Below are 24297 nucleotides of genomic sequence, written 5' to 3'. Positions count from 1 at the left end.
AAGTCGTATTTACGTTACTAATCACGCTCGGCTGCTTTTTGCGGACATTTCAAGCAAACGCGGCGTTTCTACCGATGTCTCGCGAGCGTTTCAGCTAAGCTAATAGCCGCTAATTAGCTGTGATGCTAACTTTTAGCCCGCGCCCTCCCGGTGGTCGTCACCCCGCCGGTGGTCGTCGTCACCCCGCCGATGAAGGACCAAGGAAGCCCGGCAGCGCTCCGGCTGGCCGGGGGAAAGCCCTGCTGCACCGCCAGCGGCCCAGGAGGACCCTGTTGTCACGGACTGCGGACAAACTGGGTTTGTCGGAGGTGAGTGAGCCTGTTTTAACGTGATCTCTAACGTGTGATGTTTCCGTGAGGTCGGGATAATTGGGTGGTTAAAATGATCTGTTTCACTTCTTTTTGTTCTTAATTAGGATCCGATGAATCAGTTCATTTTAAAAATGTAACGTGTTTGAATGTTGATTCATTTCCTGAAAGTGTGTTTTGCCTCGTGCATGACGTCACGCATGACGTCATTGGTGTAAAGTCAAATCAACGTGAATGTGCCTGTAACCTTCCTGCCCACGCAAATGACCATTTTACTCTTTTATTTACCTGAATTTCACTGTTTATTTTTCACTCTGAGAGTGAGACGGGTGTGTAGCATAACTGGGGTTTCTCAAAACTGGGATAAGTGCTCACGCAGGTTTGTTGAAAGTTTTACATTGTGTGCTACAAGAAAAACAGGATTCTTAAAAACCTCAAATTAAAATGTTTTTTTTTTTACATAACACTCGATGTCTCCGCCTCAATAGTTCAGTATTGAGGGTGTCGTCTTACTGTGACCTTTCACAGACGCCAACAGGTCTTTTAAGGACCGACGGACCGATTTATCTCCAGATATTGACGGTTATTGCGAGCTGTTTGTTTGTCATCATGACCGATATATTAGGCGCGATCTCAACTCTCTTATCAACCTATTAAAATCTCATTACCACAAATTAATGTGCTCATCATCCCTGGAAATCAAAGCATTGTGATTTAAGCACGTCATAATCTCCAGACATCAAGTGGTATTATGAGAGGATAATTTTGAATATCACACTTTTTATCTTCTAATCGCAGCGGCTTTATCTGCGGTCTTCAAATTTCAAACCAATTTTCGTGTGATTGTAATCACACCGTATTATCATTATTTTGGGATTACAAGCGACACAAAAATTAAGCTCTTTTTTTACTGTTTTGCAAATTCAATTACAAGTACACGGTCTTGTAGGTGTAGATATAAAGATATTCTGTAAAATAGATTATTTTAATGGCTGTCGTAACTATTGGCATTCAGCCATAATGAGCAGAATATCTGTAAATATTCTCTTTGTATAGCATTTATAAAATAAAACTTAAGTTACACTCGGTAAAAGCTAAAATATACGCTTTTATTTTTTACGTTAAAGTTCGGGCGAAGCACGGAGGGACTTCACGTCAGTTACACTAATATTATTCAACTTTCTCGACTTCCACGTGAGCGAGCGATCAAACACGTCTGCAGTGAGCTCAACAAGTCAAGCCTGAGGATGAAAGATTTCCCGCGTGAGGAAACTTTTTCTCCGCAAACAAACTCTGACCGCAGTCGACTGTGAAACGGGAGGCACAGCCGCCGGCGAGCGTCCACCTGCTGTTACCGTCTGAACTCCAAACAAGTGTCAGAGCCCGCCGACGTGTCGCCCTCCCTCGCTCCTGATTTCCCCCGGCGAGGCAGCCAGCCTATTTGGAGTCTCGGCTCCGCTGCTCTGGCCTTTCAGCATCGAACCCTCAGCAGGTAGGAAGCAGATCCCCGCGGCTGTCTGCTTGCCCTCAAAGGAGCCACCGGTGACCACGGCGCAGCCCGTTTGGACTAATGAGGTCCCTGGGTACGATCGGCCAGCAGGACGCTGGCGCTCAGGCTGCAGCTCGCTGGCTCCGTCCCGTCCTGCCTGTAATGTGCTGTAAGCTCTTCTTCAAGATGATGCAACTGCTCTGCAGGCGCACGACACCGAAGTAGATTGTAGTCACCGAGATGCATTGGAGAAAAAAACAACTTAGAATAATCCAGGGTTCAGTTTGTCTTCAGTTGCAACCTCCTTTATCTCTTTTTCTAGCCTCTAAAGAGGCGACGACAAACATTTTACAAATTCTGGACCCACTGCGATGATTCAACATGCCCTCAGGACCGCCTCCCCTGAGAGAAACTGCAGCACATTTCTGGCTTCACACCAACATTAACCATGAAAACTGTATTTACAAGCAAGGAAACTTGCCGTGACGTCACCGTTTGTTCACAAACGGATGATTCAAAGCCTCCAATCTGGTATTTTGATCGACGCCTTCTCAGTTAGTTTGTTTTTGACTGTATTTGAACAAGCTGGCGAGGAGCAAGGGGTGGATCTATGTGGGCTCTAAGCCCCGCCCACATATACCGGACAACCGCACCCCGGGCATGTCAGTCAAACCGGACACGCCCCCCCAAACATAGCTCTGTTATTTTCAGAAGAAACACCACAAACATTTACCGACTTTATATTTTATGAGAGAAGTTGATGCTTTTTGAATTGGAGTCTATTGGAGGCCGAGTTTGCTTGTAACCAGCCCCTAGTGGACCTCGGTGGTACTGCACCTTAAGGCACTTCTGCAGGTTAAGATGCACAAAAAAGCGACTAACTGTATTTTCCAAAAATACCACAAATTCTGGCCGCTGTGGTGCCTCCGGCTTCACCATGTGCTTCCTGTTATAGTGACATTGCGTTGGAGGACAAAGAGAAGGTGCTTTTTTGTATTTGACCACCTCCAGTTCATCCAGCTGTATAACAGACCTGTGTCCTCTTAAAGTGGACACTCGTAACATTTCATGGAGTGACGTGACCTTTTAACTTGCAGGACCGATGTTTTTTTTTTCTTCTCTAGAATCTGGTCAAACTGCTCAGACTGCATTCACACCTGGCTGATACCTGCACAGGTGGTCTGACTCGTGCAATCGCGTTCGGATCCCATCGTCTTCGGTTTTGCATTTGTAGTTTGTCTTCATGTTTTTTTTTCTCGTACAGATAAAGACGATGTGATAATGACGGGTAGAAATAAATGTTTGTCACTGGTGTAAACACTCAGTACCTTAACAGATGATTTCTAACCTAATAATCATTTTCTTATTAAGTGAATATAATGTTTATTAGTTGTTGTTTTTTAGCTCCATAAAACTGTCTTTTCTTTTTTCAATTTAATGTTAAATCCAAATTGTATTTAGCTCCGACATGAATCATTTCCCCGGGAGTCTCAGTCTGTTGAGGAGCTGCTTTTGTGTTTTGTTTTTTAGTTTGTTGAAAGCAGTGATGGATGTGTGACCGCTGGGAGAGAACTGCAGCAGGTCGTCTCGGTTCTGTTGACCTTTTCCACCCAAAAAAAGAGCCGGTTCCCTCCGAGATCTCTGACACATGTCAGTCCGTGACGCCGAGCGACGACATTTCTTGCTTACTGTCGGCGTTTGTTTAAACTCCCGAGGCTGTTTGTTTCACATCCTGCTGCGTCGCATTTCTTTTATTTATTTGTTAAAGTGGAGATGGACGGCAGCAGTGGGAGGGTGGGTGGAGGAGGTGGAGGAGGTGGTGGAGGTGGATCAACACAAAGGTCAGCGCCTCACCTCTGGCCCCTCTGGCAAACAGTGTCAAGTGAAATGATGTGGCCACCGCTGTGTCATTAATTCCCATGAAAATCACAGGTTGGCAGGGGAGGCTGCACACACACACACACACACACACACACACACACACACACACACACACACACACACACACACACACACACACACACACACACACACACACACACACACACACACACACACACACACACACACACACACACACACACACACACACACACACACACACACACACACACACACACACAATTACAGGTCACCCAGGCTCGCCGCCATGCCGCTGTTGTCAGTGGAAATTGCAAGCTGTTGCTTAAGAGCCCAGGAGAGTGACTTTAATTAAAGGCTGCAGTGACCGACTGCTGCTGGCAATCAGCAGACGCCTGCTCTACCTGTCTGTCTGTCTGTCTGTCTGTCTGTGTGTCGGGAGGGGGGGGGGGGGGTCATGGTCCCCAGAGAATTATTTACTTACTTTGCCCTCCTGACCTCTGTATTCATTCGACCACATTTTTAAATGTTTACATCTAAAGAGGCACATTAATGTGTAATTTACTGAAGGCAACCACGATTCCCAGAGGATGAACCCATCTGTTAATTGGACAGAAATTCCTAATTTTATTGATCCTCTGTGGAGAAGAAAGTACATTAAAATGCACACTTATTAAACATTAAATCTTAAAATATTTGTGTTTTGGGTTGACAGAAAAGGTCACGAGGTCACCAAAACCACTGAGGTTCATAATCTGATGGCATCACATACTTTCCCTTCGTGAGTTTCGTACGCTGCCGCTCTGCACGTACCGCAATTAAAAGTAACCTTTGAATGCATCATATCGGCTTCATTTTGCTGCATTCTGACCTTTCCAGTGTTTAAATGCTCAAAGTCGGCTCCCTGCAGAAAGACCTCACTGCCTGTTTTAAGTGTTGGACGTCGACAGGGTTTTCAGAAATGGGAGCAAAATACATCTACGTCCCACGACGTTACAACGTTCAGCCTTTTTTTGGGGGGGGCGTCCGCATACTTTCGGTCGTGTCGTATATCTTAAGGCGGACGAAAGCGTTGGATATCCCTGCTGCTCGTTGAAAGGATTTCAGTTTCAGTTAACTTTAGTTCCAACTTCATTGTCTCTCCAACTGCCTCGGTTATATTGTCTTTGAAATACTACACACACACACACACACACACACACACACACACACACACACACACACACACACACACACACACACACACACACACACACACACACACACACTCTCCCCGTGTGTGTTCTGTGTGTGTTCTTTTTGGGCATATCTCTCATTTGTGTGTGTGTGTGTGTGTGTGTGTGTGTTTCTGTGTGTGTATCTGTATCTGTGCGTGTGCGTGTGCGTGTGCGTGTGTGTGTGTGTGTGTGTGTGCGTTGGATTGATTGTACCTCGGGTTACATATTCTGTCCACATCTCTGCTCTGCGCTGCTCGCCTCTCCTTCACATTCGTCTCTGGAGTGCCGGCCGACCGTGGGCTATTACTGTCTCATTAAAGGGAGGCTGCGGAGACGCCGGCCTGATAAATCAATCAAACTTCCTCTCGCTGTGCCAGAGGGGAGATGGATCGAAATGGATTTTGTCCCAGTGAGAGAATATCCCAGGGTGCACCTCTTCCAAATGGTGTCAGAGGATGTATATGCTGAGGCAGCACACTGGCTCCCAACAATAGCCGAACTTCTATTTTCATACATTTAAGTGGGATTACATTGGCAGCGGAGGGACAGTCTGCTTTCGTGATGTGGTATCACACGCTGGACACGCTGCATCACGGGTCAAAAGAATCCCGGTAATTAGACAGAAATAAGTGCTGTCATCTGGAGTGGAGGTGACGCCGATTGTTCTTCCAGACATTTAAACTTCTTCTACTTTTGTCTGCTGACAGTGTGCCTCCGCAGCGCTCGGCAGCACTGAAGCCCCGTTCACGTCACATCAGAGTTACTGGAATTACAAGTTCCCCCACTTGACTTCATGTCAAAATCGAGGTCACAATTACGGCGAGGAAAAGCTCAAATTTTGCTGAAAGTTCTGTACGTTCTTGCAAAAATCAAACGGCAACCCGACGTCGCCTGTCGGTTTGTGAACGGCCATTATGAAGCCTCCAGTTCAGATTCTGTCCGTCACCATCTTTGCTAGTTCGGAGCGGTTTGGAGCAGGAAGTGACCATATTTGGACGAGCTGGGGGAGGAGCCAGCGGTGGATCTGACCGATCTGATCGGAAACCTGACGATACTACGTCCCGCCCACCGATAGCTGTAACCTGACTGCACCGCAGGCCTGTCAATCAAACAGACACGCCCCCAAAAACAGGTCTTCTTGAATCTTCTTTTCTAATGAATGAGGGATTATTTTCAGATGTTTAAAAGAAGCCAACTTCTTAAACCAGGGGGATGAACATTGGTGTACACGGTTATCACTAGATACTTAGGACTAATCTCAATGCACAGGTGAAGTTAACAGGAACACTATTAGTTGTGCAAGAAAACACAAAAATTCCATATCGCCTTCAGTGTGGCTTAAAATCAAGCCAGACAAAAGCCGGATGAGAAAATCAACACCACTTCCATGTTTGTGTATTTCTTTTGTCTGAATTGCCTCCCGTCTGTCTTTTTTAATTCCATTATTGCAGCTCCTTCCAGTCCAGAAGACAAAGTTAAATTTACACACTGCTCTTAATAAGGCCAAGTGTGTCTGTGACCTCTGGAAAGAGTTGGTCTGATTCAATTATAAACCGTCTTCAATGTGTCTCCGGCATGTTTACCCTGATGTAATATGCATCTACAATCCTATTACCAAGATGTATTGATTTTTTTTTTTTTTTAAGGTGTTTCAGAGTTCAATGTTTCAAAGAGGGGGCGGAGCTTCACCGTCCGAGCCTGAAGAAGACACGTCAGGTCAGGAGACACCAGGTGGAGTTTTCTTTAAATTGTGTCACCGTGAATTCGTCTCCCAGTCGGACAGCGACACGAACCGTCACGGAAGATTTTATTTTTCATTTGATCGTTTCCTGCCTCTCTGCTATAACAACTCAATTTCTCCAGTGTGGGATGAATGAAGTCTTTATCTTAAACAAGTTTGTTTTTTTGCTTTCAGTGTTCTGACTACATTTTTTTAATGCAAGTTTTATTGACTTGTATAAAACCAAACAAGAGATTAATAATTCATGTTGCAACAGCACTCCTCTCCATCCCTGTCAAGTGAAACCATGTAAATCCAAAGAGTAGATTTAATGTCTCTTGTTGTGAGGATCCACAGAGCAGCATTCAGACACTCCTTCAGTGGAAACTATTCCCAACAACAGGTGTTGTTGTTTGTGCGGCTCAGATGGCGACCCCGTGCTCCTCCGCCGTCCGTCCAGTCAAACCTTCAAGTGTGTCTGGATCTCTTATTTCTGGTGAATCGTTTCCTCTGCGAGCGTTACCCTCGGCTTCCTCTTTAACATCTCGCAAATTGATGTGACAGGCCGCCGCGGAGACGAGCAGCTACTGTCAAACCGCAAATGAGGAAAAAGTAAACAGGTGAAATATGACAACAAAAGCAACGGCAAACACGTCGTTCTCCGCCGCGATTGATGAAGTCCCCGTCAGAGCCAATCAGGAGCGAGCGTGTCTCCTCCGTCTGAGCTGCAAATGGAGTTTCCTCTTTGAGTCAGAAACATTTTAAACGCTGAGCCTCAGATGGAAGAAGTGTCTCGACAGGTTTTGTCAAACTTCAACAAGGAGAAGAGACGTTGCAGCGCCCCCCGAAGGCCTGAAGTCTCATTTCCTCATTCTGACTTCTGGCAGACAGTTTTTTTTAATAAAACCTGAAGAAACCATCGCATTTGGAGGTTTAATTTACACATACGTCTTGAGTTTCTCGGCTTCTATTTGTATTTGACCGGCCAGACGAGGAAAAGGGACAATATCTGTGACATTTAAAGTTTGAAGGTCAAAAATATATATATCAGATAAAAGCAGCGATTTCACTTTCTTCAGCCTCGCTGTCACATCAGTCAGCATTTCACCTGAAAGTCACATTTTAGAGGTTTTTTTTAAAGTATGGGTGCCTAACCTGAAAATATTCATGTGTTTATTGGCCATTGCCCTTTTCTCAAAAAGACCATTTTGATCCAAGTTTTTATACCGAGACTGAAAACCTCCTCAGCAGGTGAAATGACGTAACTTTTACTGTTCAGGAGGACTTCAGGGTGCAGCCACAAAGTATGATGTATCACTACACGATGGCACTACTTTAAAGGGGATGGTGGATGGTTTTACATTTTGGTGATACAAGTGAGATAAGACTTGAGGAGAGAAATTGATCTGACGCTGCAAATTCTGCCAAATTCTGAAAAACAAAACGATCAGGCTCAACTTTTTTACTCATATTTTTGTTTTACTATCAGATGGCAAAGGGTTAAATCAGGCTGGGTGTGTGTGTGTGTGTGTGCACGTGCGCGCGCGCGCACGCATGTGGCTCAACTTGCCTGAGAGGCCTTAATTAGCCAGCATGGCTCCTGCAGCTCACCATCACCCTGCCATCGATCCACACACACACGCACGCACGCACACACACACACACACACACACACACACTCACACTGTTAATGACCTCCGACAGCAAGAACAAGACTGCTGGTAGGAACTAACTGCTTTTGGATCACTACAGCAGTGACATTAATACAGCCCATATATATATATATATATATATATATATATATGTATGTATGTATGTGTGTGTGTGTGTGTGTGTGTGTGTGTATATGCAGTGTGAGGTTAAAACAAAAGGAACATCCGTTCAAAGGCTGCGTTTCATTTTCCATCCAATTATTGTGTGAGGAAGCAGAGAGCAGCCGCCGCTTTGTGAGGAACATTTCTGCTGCAGAAACAGAGCTGTTAAGCTCCGAGCTTTGCCTCACTCGCTGCTAATTCAAGAGAAATTCTGTTGTCTCTGGTCCTTCTCAAAGCCCAATTTGTCTTCTTTTTGTTCTTTACTGTATGACTGTTAAAATATGCTGATGAAAGGAGGCAGAGCGTTTGCAGGGGGAAACAACAGTAAACCAGTGTTTTTATACCCAGAGGAAACCAGCGCTTCTTGTTCGGCTGCTTTTCTGCCTGACTTGACACTTTTGCCGGATCAAACGTCTCATCACAAAAAAAATAAAAAATAAAAATGCAACCAAACAAAAGTGCTTACCCATAATTCATCAGTGCAGGTGTGTGATGCGGCGGGCTCTGAAAATGAACAGCGGAGCTTGTCGTTAATCCTTCAGACAACGTTCTCTAATTAACAAGCTCGACTTTAGCAATGCAACCGAAAATGAATTGTGTTTTCTCAACAAAACGTATTTCTGTAGCTCTGCTGCAGCCTCTGTGAGTTTTGGCAGAGCGAAGGCGAAGCTGCATCCATCAAAGACGAGGCTTTGGAGAGGCACGCAGCCGTTTCTGCATGGGATAGTCGAACACGCCAAACCATGAACATTAATCTGCTGTTTTAACAGGCCTCACGACGCAAAACCGGTTTATTCTTCAAAATGTTTGACTAATTTGTTGAAAGTTGTGATGAAGGTTTATCGCGCTTTGTGTACATTTTGTGTCACGCGACGTAAAGTGTGACGAAGGCTGCTTACAGTTCATCAAAAACTATAGATCAGGCACGAAGGGACTCGATAACATTCATCATAATAACAGTTGTTGAAGCAGATTATTAGTTGACAAATGAGAATATTTGGTGCAGAAATGTTTGATTTTTGGTTTGGTTTTATTTAGAGGTACCTAATAAACTGGCAACTGAGTGTAGCTTTATACATGAAAAAGAAACACAATATAGATTTAATTTTTTTCAACTGTCCCACATGATTTGATCATAATTAGATCCAGAAAAACAAAGACAAACAACAAACCGAAATATGCTCCTATAAAACCCGTCCAGGCTTCAGGAGGCTCCTGCTTTATTTCCTGATCTTGCGATTCTGTCTCGAAAATGGGGCCCCGGATTAAAATTAACTTTTAAAAGCTTAATTATTTTCGCTCATATTATGCTTACGTGCTGCATATTTCAGTGCATGTAATGAGGTTGTTGCACAGCAAACCTAGGGCCATGTAATATTGAGGCAGGATTACTGTAATAATAGATAGACAGCAGGAGAAACGGGTTAATAGGGGCGCCCGCAGCTTTTTTTTTGCCCCAGGGCCAGCATGCAGGTTAATCCATCCATGTCAGGATTAATGCAAACTACATGTGAGTGACAGCAGTTGTATAAAAATGAGCTAAACTGTGTAAAATAACGGGTGCGGTAATTTTAAATGTTCCTTGGTTAAATTCGTATTCATTTTGTCAAAAAGCTGTCTCCCAGTTTACCCCGACTGTCACATCCTCTACGTCGCGGTGAGCCACGTCGGCACAGCCGGTCCTCCCTCCACGTCCTATTATCTTATACATTTAGAAAAACTGTCCAGCTCCCCTCCTGTAGATGTTGGTTTTTTTTTTTTTTGTGTGTGCTGATGCAGAGAAAGCAGCGTGATGCAATCTGAACCGACGACAGGAGGAGATGCAAAAGTTTCTAAATCTGGCAGCGGTGATAAAGAGCCGGGACATCAAACGCAGAGAGCAAACGCTCACCTGATTGTTGCCGCGTGGCGTCGAGCCCACATCACGCCGCGGAGAGGAAAAACGAGGAGGGCAGCGACCGGCCGCTCTCGCCTGTTTTACACTCGTCGAATAACAGCCCGAGCTGCTTATAATGGCCTCGCCAAAACTTTTCATTTTTATAATTGGCAGGCAGCCGCGGTGAGATTGACAAATGAGTGTCAGCCATCAGCGATTTTCCCCGAGCCAGGGATGCCAGCGATGGAGAGCGGGAATCAAAATAATTAAAATAAATAAGGTGCCAAGCGATGGCAGCGCTCCCTCCAACATGGCAGATGAGAGCTGCCAGCTGAGAAGAGGGAAGGAGGAAACGGTTCGAGTGTCAGTCTTCACCTCCTCTCCGAGACCTCTCACCACTAAACCGTTATTAGTGACAAAAATCTGCCAGCTAGTCAGTCAGTCAGTCAGTGTGTGTGTGTGTGTGTGTGTGTGTGTGTGTGTGTGTGTGTGTATGTATGTGTGTGTGTGTGTGTGTGTGTGTGTGTGAACAGAGGGCCTGATTATCTGATTGAAACAATGTGCTGGTAATCAGAGGGAGTTCACCCCTCTGGATGAGCTCATCTTCACTTCCCCTGACTCCTGTCTGCCCTTTTTGTTTGCGCGTTGCTACATAGAAGACCTGAGATGTGATTAGCGCAATGAAGCCGCTGGAAATGCAAACAAAAGAGGCAGCTGTGTGTGTGTGTGTGTGTGTGTGTGTGTGTGTGTGTGTGTGCGCGTGTGCGTGCGTGTGTGTGCAGCAGCCGTGTCCCTCTCTGCACCTGAGGGCACATCTCGTTGTTTGTGTTGAGATCTTCGGCATCTGGGTTTTTATTTACCCACAGCTCTGTTTCATTGCATGATGTGTTCAGGGTCAACAAATCCCGCAGAACGAACAAACCATTTAGTTAATTGATCAGCAGGCAACACTGTCTGAGCTTCCTTCAGTGAACATGACTAGTGGAGTTCATTGTGAGTCAATAAAAGCACTATTTACTCTTCTCTAAGGTAAAAACTACAGAGGTCGACTGAGGAAATCACTTTGGTTGGGTTTTCATTCATTGTCTTATTTTGAAATCACTCTTCTGTTTCACTTCCTGCCCCTGTGTTTTTTTTTGTTTTTTTTTCCCGCCAGTTCTCGTGCTCACCTGTGTTTCATTTGTCCATCAGCACTCTGTGTATGTCGTTCTCTCACCTGTCCGTCAGTGAGTTCAGAGCTTTCCAGTTGTTTTGGTTTGGAGCAGGAAGTGACCATATTTGGACGAGCTGGGGGAGGAGCCAGCGGTGGATCTGACCGATCTGATTAGAAACCGTGACGATACTACGTCCCGCCCACCGATAGCTGCAACCTGACTGCACCGCAGGCCTGTCAATCAAACAGACACGCCCCCAAAAACAGGTCTTCTTGAATCTTCTTTTCTAATGAATGAGGGATTATTTTCAGATGGACCTCCAGAAAACTAATAAGAAGGAGTGACTTTAGCTAACAACACCGAGATAACTGATGGACACATTTTATTCACTTTGGATTTGATGAGAGAAGTTGAATGGGAGTCTATGGAGGCTTTTTGGAGCCGACCTCTAGTGGCACTCGCTGGTATTGCAGCTGAAGACACTTCTGGATCAGAACCAGAATCTACGTCCACTTTTATATCCAGTTTATGGTAACAGGTTAGTATCTATGATGACACAAACATGTGTTAATTTACCGTCTAACATTTTGTTTCTTGCTCCCCGATGTTATCAGCGTTGGTTTTCAAGTACAGAATGAGCACAAGACTTTATAGGATCACGTTTTTCGATGCATGTTTTCTTTTTCTTCTTTTTTGTTCCCTTAACACAGCCTGGATCTGTCTGTGCTCTGTGCTGGATGTCTGGAGATGAAGCTACAGTATAATATCCATCCTCTCATCTCTCTGCTTCTCACCGCGCTCCTTCAACATCGTGTTTCTCTTGAGTCGGTTGTTCTGCCGTCCTCTCGTCTAATTCAAAAAACCTGCGTCTTTAGAAAACCTGAGCGACTGTACGAGCAAGCCTGACTGACTGTAGACAGACACACACACACACACACACACACACACACACACGCTTGTATTGTCTTTTGTATTCTTAGCTCATTTCTCATCCCACCCTTGTCTCTCCTTCTGTTTTGTTTTGCTCTCATCTTACCGTCCGTCACTGTGCTGTTATCTAACGGAGCTCCGCCGTGATGTGCGATGCTACGTGAGATGGCAGCAGAGCAGACAGGTGAAAGCCACTTTGTCATCACTAAAAACCACCTGCGAGCATCCAACATGCTCATTAGCACCTTTTTGCTTCTCTTCTGATCGCCCCACTGTTTCCCCCCCCCCCCCCACACACACACACACACACACACCACCACCACCACACACACACCCCGCCGGCGTCGAGCTTTGTTCTGAAATGTCAAATTGCCACCCGGTTGCTGACAAACGCTGACGCTGATTACAGAGCGAGGAGGTTTGGACAAACAGCTCAGGACGGGCGGCGCGGGAAAATCGTGCGAGAAGAAAAAAAGAGAAGTGGTTTCAGCTCCTCAGCCTGTCGCTCTGAGCCGTTGTTATCGATCCACAGGTTGCCAGGTCTGAGCTGAACCCCCTCATTTCAGGTCTTAAACGGATCCGGGGAAGGGAGAAGAGGGGGGGGCTCTAAGTGAAATGCAGGAGGAGATCTGCGTCATGTTACAGTATGATTACTGTCTGCGGCTTGAATCGGTCATTAGAGGCTGAGGACACCATCACTGCTGAGTGTGAGGAGCTGAGGCACCTGTCAATCAAACAATGACCTCGTCACGTCCAAGCTCATTCATTTGACTCACCTCTTTGAGATATAACTTTTGACCTTTAATGATTTATGAAGGTATTTCCTTCATGCTTGATGGAGAACAAACATTTTTAAAAGACGATATAAAAAAAAGTGAAAATAGATGGAAACCTGCACAAAGTTCTCCTTTTCAAAAAATCTCAAAGAAACCGTTTGTGTTTGTCTGAATTTTCTGTCTTTCAAAAAAGGTTTTTTTTCACTTTAACTTTAAAATGTCACCTTTGACTTGTTGTTTCTGCATATATTGTCCAGGACACTTTAATTCATTTATTATTTAATAAATAAAATTGTTAGTTGCTAACATTATCAACAAAAACAAAACTTAACTTCTTTCACCATTCAGAGACAAAAAGACATTTTCAATTAAATGTACTGTGGAAGCTGGTAGTGTCCTTGGTAACAGCGGCATCACCTGTCAGTCAACATGTCATCATTAACACCCATTGAGAGAGCTGATGTGTACGTGGATGCTGCTTCAACAGATAGGTTCAAGGTTGAAAACATTACGGTGATAATTGGAGAAGTTGGAAACTTTTAGTCTTATTATGAATGTTTATTTAAAACTACTAAATAACCAACTGTATATCATAATTTACTCTGTCCAGTATTTAAGAAGAGTTTGTTGTGCATATTCATGATCCTCAGAGGCTGAACCCCACTCATTTTATTTGAAACATCCAGGCTTTTCCTCTGCTGCCCCCATTAAGTCAAAACTTCCTCTTCGCAAGCAAGAAATATCGAACTCTATTGGAACAGGTTGACATAAAATGAAAGTCATGCTCCCCAGATGATGAACCCCACCCACTTTACAGGGAAGTCTTTTCTCTGCTGCCCCCATCAGGTCAAAATGTATGCTTACACACAAGAAATACTGCATTTGAATGAACAGGCTGACGTAAAAGCACATTCATGCTCCCCAGAGGATGAACCCTACTGACCTTAAAGAAAAGTCTTATCTCTGCTGCCCCCATCGGGTCAAAATATACGCTTCAACTCAAAGAAATATCAGAATTTAAATGAACATATTGCCAGAAAAGCACATAAACGCCCCCCCAGAAGATAACCCGTTTAATTGTAAAGACCCCTCCGACACCACTTGGTGCTTTCTGAGAGTTACATTTTTCTGTGTATTTATTTCTGTGCTTGTTCTGACCCCGCGAGACCATCAACCTCGGTTGTACCTACGTCGGTCCGAGCACAATGGCTGCAGCCGGTATGTGTCGGCGTCGTCCTGCTGCAGGGACTCCAGACATCATTTCTCCAGGAAGCTCTGAAAAGCTTTTTTTTTTTTAGTTTTCAGTCCTTCAGCTTTTCTTTCATTTATTCTTCCAGTAATAGAGTGGAGCAGAAAGCAGAGAACATGCAGCAGCAGACGCCTCGCGTCTCTGCTAAAAAGAGCATTCAGCAGGGAGCGCAGAGATGCCTTCCATTTTATTTCCTTAGATATGAGCCTGAATAAGGTCAGAGAATAACCTTTTGAAGTAGTGCACTATAAACCACACAAGGGCTCACTGAGAAGACAGAAATAGTGTGTGTTTGTGTGTGTGTTTGTGTGTGTGTGTGTGTGTGAGAGTGTGCTGTGACATTTCCTCCAGTCCTCTAATTTAAAGGCGGTCCACTTTGAAAGATATTGGAGGTGGAAGGACTTGCAGTGTTTTAGAAGAGTTTATCATCTGTTGACCTTCTCGGCCACAAAAGCCACTAAAGGAAAGAGGCAGGAAAAAAAAAAAAAGAGAAAAGTCAGCGCTTTTCTTCCGTGTTGGGTGAAGATGTTGGTCTGGTGATCAAAGGTTCGGCAGCTTTCTCTATAACCACGTTATCTCGTCACTGACGGCTCGTTGCCGTCGTAAAATAACGTCAAAGTGATCAGAAGTCTCGTAGCACCACACCTGCTGCTCATATAATGTTGTGTCTTTATTTAAACAGAATTAATAAGTCAAAGGAAGCCAATTTGTGGATTTAGCAGCAGTTATCATCATCATCTTAAAAGTTGATAAACTTCCTGTGATGTTTGGAAGCTCTTCTGTTGACTACGCCGATCCAGCAGCTGCTCGCTGCCTCCGTCCTTTATGTTAAAGCAAGGCAACAAAAAAAAAAGAGAAAGTCCTGAGATGAAACCCCAGGTATGTTTTCATCAGTCGTAGAAAACACGTCCACTCTCCAGTTTCCTAATCCCGACTCGGGGCTGCGTTCCCCGTCTTCACGAAGAACCCGCAAACAAGCCGACGCTCTCCAAAAGGTCGTTTCGGTTCGGTCCGAGTCGTCCCGACCTCCGATCGGCCCGTTGAAGCCGTCTACCGCCAACTGGCCGTTCCCAAACACGTCTCGCTCCCGAGTCACGACTTCAGCGCCGGTCCGAGGTTTGTTTGTTGTGTTTACATGATTTCAAAACATTTGTTTGCATCTGTTCCCTCCGGAGGCAGAAGAGGGGACGACAGATGTCGCCATGTTGGCGCCGCTTGTTTCTGATCGGCCGCCGGCGACATCCGCAGCTCCCATCCATCAGAGCAGGTTGGCTGCTGTCATGTCACTGACAACACACACACACACACAGTGTACATACTGTACGCACACAAGTACTCACACTGTGTGTACTCACAAAAACACTGAGTATTTAAGTACACAGGACACACAGTGTATCAGTACACACACACAGACACACAAACCATGGGGAGTAAATGGGCTGCAGTTGCCATAGAAACAGTTGAGTCCCACAACATCCATTCCAGAGAGCCTTCAGAGAAAAAAGAAGTGTTTGTCTCATTTTTCAGATGTGTGTGTGTGTGTCTCAACATGAATAGCCACACACACACACACACACTGACTCTGTGTGTGTGTGTGTGTGTGTGTGTGTGTGTGTGTGTGCGTGCGTGCGCGTGTGTGTGCGGTGGATCCCCCTCTGTGATCACAAAGAGCAGCTCTCATCCCTGAGAATCCCATTTCACGGCCAGGCTTAGTGATGCTGGTGTGTCATTATGTGCGTGTGTATGTGTGTGTGTGTGTGTGTGTGTGTGTGTGTGTGTGTTGATGTGGTGGTGGCAGAGAGAGCGGGTGGGGGGGTGGAGGGGGCTGGGGATGGTGGTGGTGGGGGGATTACCGGGCTGCTGCTCATACAGGTTGGGATTATTTCAAATAAAATGTGAAATTCCTTCAACACGCCACCAATTGGACGTTATGAGTGTGAAGCCGGTTATGTATCCAGACTTTTTTTTAATGTTTTTTTTGGACCGGTTGAGGACAAGTTCTACTCGTCCAACAAGTCCCGCAACAACTAATTTGTCTTCCCAAAGAACCGACCGAAGACGGCAACGCGCCGAGCAGCTTCCGATCTGACGTCTCCGTCTGCAGGACGACATCACGCGGCGCTTCAGCTCCAGACGAGATCAGGCAACTAGAAACCGGCGGCGACATCAACCGCACTCAGAAGCTTCACGTCCACCCTGCAGAGCATTTCACAGGTTGGAAAAAACAGTTTGCGGCACGTTGAAGGAGAATGAAACCGGCGTTTTACTGTGTCAGCAGAATTTCCTCTCAGCTGGTCGAGTGATGAGGATTCACATCTGAGGGCTGCAGCTGCAAATCGCCCCGTCGACTCTTTATACGCCGTCTGCGTTCGACGCCTCTCGTACTCAGGATGCAGATGTTCGCTGTAAGATGGCGAGCGACGTGTGGTTGAGTGGCTCAAACCGGCCGAACTTCATTTTCTTTGAGTCTGATATGATTTTCCTCTTTTGTCTCTGTATGAATATGAATAGAAGTCAAAACGGCTTCTCGACGACAACGGTTGTTTTTGCTAAACTTCATTATTTTGAGCTGCCTCGCATGCTGTCGAATAACTTTTATAACCAGTCGTTCTCTCTGGCGCCACCTCTGGTGATAGTTGGTCGTTGCAGTTCTTGTGGATTTCAATCACACAGGATGTCGAATGTTTCTGCTCGTTACAGTCTTCAAATCCTCACCGATCTGTGAGCGAGTTAAAAGACTCGACCACCGCTGCGTCTCCTCATTCAGAGATACGGAGACTCGACAGACATTTATTTAAATGAAAACCTTTCCACATTATTACTTCAAGCTAAAAAAAATATATTTTTTTTTAATAGGTTTCCTCCTTAAGTGACTTTTTTTCAGCCTCATTTATCATAAAATTTAATTCTTTATCCTAAAATCTGTCATATTGAAGGGTTTCGTTATTAACTTTTGTGCACCACAAAAAAAAAAGACAAATATATTAAAATGATGCACAGATGGACGTCGGCAGTAAAAGAGGACGGAAGGCAGAATTTGAAGCTCTCAGACAATACAGGGAGGTTTTTTTTTCTTTTTTTTAAATGAAGCTACTTAAAGGGAATCCTGAGGGGAAAGAAAACACAGATCAAAAGATTAAAACGAGAAAAGTCTCCCTGTGCGGTGAGATAATTCCTCTTTTATATCTGATTGTGAGTTTTAGGACTTTGCAAGATTTAAATGTCAAAATATTAAAGCTTGACACAGTAAAGTAACAGTAGAGAAACGAGATAATGGCACATTATGGGCTGAAATTACAGTAAAAGCTGATTTGCATTGGAAACGAGTGAAATTATCTCCCAACTGGCCCCTTTTTATTTTTTCCCACTTGTTTTAAAAAAACATCTTCAGATCAGAGTACGAGGCTGCTGGAGACGGAGGTTTTTCTGTTTTGTTTTCCACTGATTATAGGTTTGATGTGAAGCCTGGATTGCTTTCAAAAGCTTTTTTTCTCAGGCAGAAATATAAACGTGAGACGAGGACGCCGTTGAGCTTCGTCTCACTCGGCAGCTTTTCGCTCGAACACGACAGGTTTAGGTTTTATTTTTTATTTTTTTCAGATCCTCGTCTTGATTTCTTTAAACTCCTCCGTGGACCCGATCTGAGAGGAGTTAAGTTAACAGTTAGTACGGTGAGGTAAGATGGGAGTTCCTGGATCGATGTGCGGAGAGGTCAAAGGTCAAAGCCTGCCGCACGAGTAGATGGAGGCCCGGGGTGACGGTTACCGATGGAGAGATGTGAGCGACGTCCTGAATCTTTTTTTTTTTTTAATTTCCAGTACAACTGGGACGTACGAGACTACGGATCTGATCGGTACCCTCGAGGTCAACCCTTCACCGTTAGAGCTCACACCTCCAGAAGCAGCTCGGAGTCGACCCGCTGCGCCTCGGTTCAACAACGCCTCCTTACGACAGAAAAAACCCTCCAGCGATTCCATTTCCTCGTGCATAGGTGTGACGGCGACTGATTTCCACACAGGACCCTGAAGGGGACGTGGCGGCGGCGGCGGGGGGTATTGGGGGGCGGCAGGAAGTGCAGGTCACCCGGCCGGACAAGCTCGATAAGCCGCCATGATTTAATCCTGTTTGGACCGAAGTGGATGATATCAGAAATTCAGTTTGGACCCGCCGAGGCGCGACTGTGACAGCGAAGGGAAACCTTCCGTTTACTCCGGTTTATTTTTGGAGTCGACTTCAACGTGTTCACAGAAAATATCCCCAAAAAGTCCAATAACAACATCGGCGTGAAACTGACGATGACCTGAACCGAGCCGTCTTCTAGCGCCACCGTCAGGACAAAATGACAACTGTTCCACATAAAATACCTTCTTGTAAAATGTAAATGAACATATTTCCCGTGAAGTTTTTTATTTTTCTGTTTTTTCTTCTTCTCGTGATTCTGTTGTTTTTTTTCATTTCATACTCGATGTTTGATCTCCTGAACGAGATAATTCACGTGTTAACAGCCGCTGAGATGGTGTCATCTCCTCGGTGTGAGGAACACCAACATGTCAGGACGCACAGCTGCTCTTAACACGCTGACCGACAAACACACGACACCACAGTCACATGAACTACACCAGTGTGTGTGTGTGTGTGTGTGTGTGTGTGTGTGTGTGTGTGTGTGTGTGTGTGTGTGTGTGTGTGAGAGAGAGTCTGAAATGAACCCAGATCAGATGGACCAGATGGATGCTGATTGCAGATCTGTGAACCATAGCAGACGCTTCTGGCATCCTTTCACTTCTTTGCTCATTTTGTAAATATTAATGTTAATTTTCTTTGCTGAGACGACAGAGGATTTTTTTTTTTCTGCTTTTATCTCATTCGGTCACAAACAACATGCGACAACAGAAGAAAAACACCTGAATGTTTCTGCTTCGGTTAGTTGTAGATTTACTTCCTGTTCCCATCAACACAGAAATACAGCTTTTAAAACACCACCTGTTGAGGACATTAGAAAAATAAAGACAACGGCACAAGCACCTTAAGATGCAATACCGCCGAGGGCCACTAGGGGCTGGCTTCCAAAAGGGTGAATCAAACAAATAACATAGAAAATTTTAAAACATTTCATAATTTTCATGATAATAAAAACCAAAAAAACAAGAATGAATGTTTGAAAAAGCTCCTTTTCCTCGTGGTGTTCTTTAAGTTAAACATGTTGTTCATACAGCTGCAGATAAAGTTGATAATTTAGTCGTAGGTGCTGAGCATGTATGATGGACACACAAGAGCAGCTACAGGTTCATTAGAAGAGCTCTTCTGTCCTCGGGGACGGTCCGAGCATTTATTATCTTCTTCTACTACGTTTGACATTTTACGAAAAAGGTCACGGGGTGGTTAAAATACCCGGTTCATGCTCTGGGGAGCAGAATGTGTTCAGAGACTACAGAGGATTCACCTCCTGAGAGCAGGAATATCGACAGCAACCGTGTTGGACTGAGGTCAAATTATTCTTCCATCCCGTTTACGTCTGTTTCGCAATGATTTTGGCAAAATACATGTGAATTAATGCACATTATTTCGTATCAGTTGCCTGCAGTGACTGCATTACATCACACGTAACGGTATTTAAAACTACGTGGGATTAAAACATGGCACATCAATTTCATACCGTGTAGGAAGTGTCTGAATTTTCATTGTAAACATTTGGAGGAACGATTTTTTACCTTTTTTTTTTTTTTTTAACATCCCATAATGGGAGAAAAACCGCGATTATCAGGTTCCAACACGGAGTCTCTCCAAGTCCCGGCAGGAAGCTCAACATCTCACGCTCTGATCCCGACATGAAAATAGCATTTGTGTGTTTTTGTTTTGTTGTTTTTAATAAATGAATTTGTCTCCTCTCATTCGCAGCCTTCCCCCCGAGGTGATAACGAGGTGCGCCCGTCGGAGCTCCAACCGCCGGGACGTCTTCCTGCGCTCGCTGCGCTGACATGCCGCTTTGTGCTGAAGTGGCAGCTCGTGATGGTGAGTGGCAGCGCGACGCCGTCGTGTTCGCATCACTTGCAGTCACGGAAACTCTTCTTCCACCTCGGCAACGACATTTCTACTCATTCACAGATTCGTAAAAAAAAGGAAGCTCCTGGCATCATCATCATCATCATCTTCATCATCTTCATCCAAGTTGCATCAGCTGCACGTGCTGAGCAGCCTTCTCTGTTACCTGCTGACAGCACTTTATTTATACCCTGCAGGTGTGTGTGTGTGTGTGTGTGTGTGTGTGTGTGTGTGTGTGTGTGTGTGTGTGTGTGTGTGTGTGTGTGTGTGTGTGTCGGGGTCCTGACCGGGGACTGAAAGGGAACTTTGATCCAGTTGGAGATCGCTCCATCAGGGCGAGTTTCCTCCGATCAGTTCCGAGTCGTTCATCAATCAAACCGGCGCCGATCGGATCGGATCGGATCGGATCGGATCGCCCGCCTGCTTTCTGCTTTCTGCTTTCTGCTTTCCTTTCTCTCGGCGGTGGCTGCGGTCGATCGTCCCTCAGGTGGCGACCCACCTCGGGTGTCCCGATTGATCCGGCTCCCTGCCGGTCTCGTGCGTCGAGTCTTTTTCAGTCCAGAGTTGTTCGGATGTATCATTGGACGGCGTGTTGTGGGAGGAGCCTCGCTCTGCAGTTCATTTACAGTAAAAGACTGAAGTGATCTGCTCTCAAACTGTTAATATGTCATCGATCCATCAAGCCATCGTGCTTTTAGAGGATTTGATCAGCAGTTGGTCTGAATCCAGTAAATATCCGGTCTTCTGCCCACAAGAGCAACAAGATGCTGGAAGGAACAAGTCATTTTTTGTTTTTATTTTTCCACAAATGACAACGGTCCAATTAGAGGAGGCTGAAGTTTTTTGGCAGAAAACTACAATAATATAAATGTGCAGATTTATTGCCAACTTCTGGTATTAATATGAGAACGAGCTGAAGAAACCTGATCAGCACAAACGGTTCCTCATCAGAAGAAAATTCATGATTTCATTTCTGCGTGTGGAGAAGTAGAAGTTTGGCCGTGAGGTTGTGGAGTGGACTTCCTGCTGAGATCTTGTAGAGATTGAGCTGACACACTCCTACACACACACACACACACACACACTCCTACACACACACACACACACACACACACACACACGCACACACACACACACACACACACACACACACACACACTCCTACACACTCCTACACACACACACACACACACACACACACACACACACACACACACACACACACACACACACACACACACGCTCGCTGTATGTCGGTCCAGTTGGTGCATCGCAAAAAATCAACTCGGGCTGCACAGAGAAGTTGGTTTTCAGGGATTCGTCCTCTAGGGGGCAGCGTTTCAGCATCTGCGTGTTTTAAAGCGGTTTTAAACTGAAGCCGTAAAACGCAGTCACGGTTTTTGGTTCTTCTTCCTTTCAGTTACTCAAAGAAGTGGAAGAACGATTCAGATCCTTCACTTAAGACGCAGAAAAGTAAATCCGTGTTTTTGTGACTTTCCTCAATTACTGTCATTATTTTTTTTTTAAACTACAGTGAGCGCACGGACGGGATTCACCTGAACTCTCAGCTGACAGCTCGCCATCCGATCACAGCGTCACGGATCAGATTCGATGTTTTGCAGAACGGCTCCTCGTCTTCCCCGAACCTCGCAAAGGAAGCAGGAAGTAGGAAGTAGGAAGTAGTCGCAGAACTTCAGTCTGGAAGGTTTTTGTGGAGTTAACGGAGTTCATTATCAGAGTAACACAAACCGGCGTCTGGAAAGGTTCAGTCCTAACGGGATGGAGGCTTCGTGTGTGTGTGTGTGTGTGTGTGTGTGTGTGTGTGTGTGTGTGTGTGTGTGTGTGTGTGTGTGTGTGTGTGTGTGTGTGTGTGTGTGTGTGTGTGTGTGTGTGTGTGTGTGTGTGTGTGTGTGTGTGTGTGTGTGTGTGTGTGTGTGTGTGTGTGTGTGTGAGGCTCCCACCTCCTTCCTTCCTCCAGTCCTCTGGGCCAATTTTTGTGGAGGCAGCGGGGGACGAGAGGAATGAGTCTCCTCACAGCGAGGTGTGGCGCTGAGCGGGGAGAGGATGATGAAGGCTGGAGAGAGGATGATGAAGGCTGGAGAGAGGATGATGAAGGCTGGAGAGAGGATGATGAAGGCTGGAGAGAGGATGATGAAGGCTGGAGAGAGAAGAGAGACGACAACATCGAACTGAGTGCCGAGCGGCTTCACAGCTGTTGACCGACGCTCACGTTGTTTACGGCTTCGTCTGCTTCCTGCGACGGCCGAGGTCATTTCACACGTTTGGATTTTTAACTTTCAAAGTTTTGGATTATTTAAATCTGAACCTTTAATGGTTAAAAACCAATGAAATATATTGATAAATAATCACTAATAGTTTACTATGCTCCTCAGTCTGCTCTCATATTATTGATTACATGTGACGCTCATTTAAATTAAGACTTGTTTAAGTGGTTTGAGCCCCGTTTATGTAAATCAAGCTATCAGTTTGATCTAAACTATGTTTGTAGGGCGTGAAAATTAAGGTCATGTTGTTTTTAATGGATGGACCAATAGGAGAAGAGGGCAGGTGATGCTACCTTGGAGGGGTGTGGCTAAAGCAGGAAGTGAAGTCCTAATGATTTCAGTCCAAACTGCTGCAGATGCTCCTCCTTTATTTCAAGATTCAACCCTTCAGTTTATCTTTTATGATCCTAAATTTTCAGTTTAAGTTTTGAACTGCTGAGCGTCGTGTTCATTTATAGTTTGTGATAAACAGTGTTTTTAATCTTTTAAGACGACATCTTTCTGAGGAGGAAATAAGAAGTTTGAGCAGGAAATGGAGATCTGGATGGTGACGAGCACACGACCGGTACGTCCTCACCTCTGCACACTTCATACGCCGCGCTTTGATGATTAGAAATAAATCCGGTTGTCAAAGCAAATCTGCTATTATTAAGATTGTTTGGATGAATTCTGGTTAAAACGTATTGTGAGCTGTTAACAGGAGGAAGTGAAGGAAGCAGAATTCATGAACCATCCGCCTGTTTAAGTGTCTGCAGTGAGTTTCGTGGTGTGTGTTTTTCGTGGTCGAGGCTCTTTGTTTGCTCCACAGATTGTTCACAGAACCGGCAGAGTAACACCGGAGATGAGACATAAACTGCATTTCATGAAATTCTTTCCAAACCTAGATTTTTTTTTATTTTTTTATTTTTTTATTTCTGTGTGTGTCTCTGTGTGTACAGTTTAGTTTGTTTGCCATTCAGAGACAAAAGCTTTTTCTGCTGCACCTCCATTCAGAAAACACACACACACACACACACACACACACACACACACACACACACACACACACACACACACACACACACTCAGACACAGCAGGTTGTGTCTCTGCTTGTTTTTGGCATCGATCGCAGAGATCGACCTGCTGAGCTTCACAACATCCAGTCAGTAACCAGTCCGCCCGCTGACCGGCCGCTGCATCGATCCCCGGCTCGGCTGGCTGACTGATTAAAAGCCCGACGATGACTCTTTCCTGCCTGGTTATTAACCGACTCGCCGGCTTCCTCCTCCGTCACTCTCATTCTTCTTCCTCCCATCATTCATTTCCAGTTGCTTTTATATATATTTTTTGTGTTTTTCTGTGTGCGTGTTGTCTCAAAAGGATCGATGAAGGTCCCGTTAATGTTCTCTAACGTGGAGGCCCAGACGGGTGGGGGGGGGTGTCCTGGACGCAGCGGGCTGCAGGTTTGATCCCCGCTGCAGGTGTTCTCTCGGCAAAGAGCCGGGATGTTAAAAGGGTTGAAGGGTCGATAGCTCGCCGTGTGGCTGCACTCGATCGACAGCCTAATAAAAGCCAGTGATTGGCTGAGAAATCTTTTCCG

The sequence above is a fragment of the Brachyistius frenatus genome, unplaced genomic scaffold, assembly GCF_029030835.1.
Source record: "Brachyistius frenatus isolate BFR_SWC_R1_liver_20210118 unplaced genomic scaffold, ASM2903083v1 Contig_89, whole genome shotgun sequence".
In the NCBI taxonomy this organism is placed as follows: domain Eukaryota; kingdom Metazoa; phylum Chordata; class Actinopteri; family Embiotocidae; genus Brachyistius; species Brachyistius frenatus.
The sequence above is the reverse complement of the archived record's forward strand: the minus strand, read 5'-3'. Positions refer to the sequence as shown.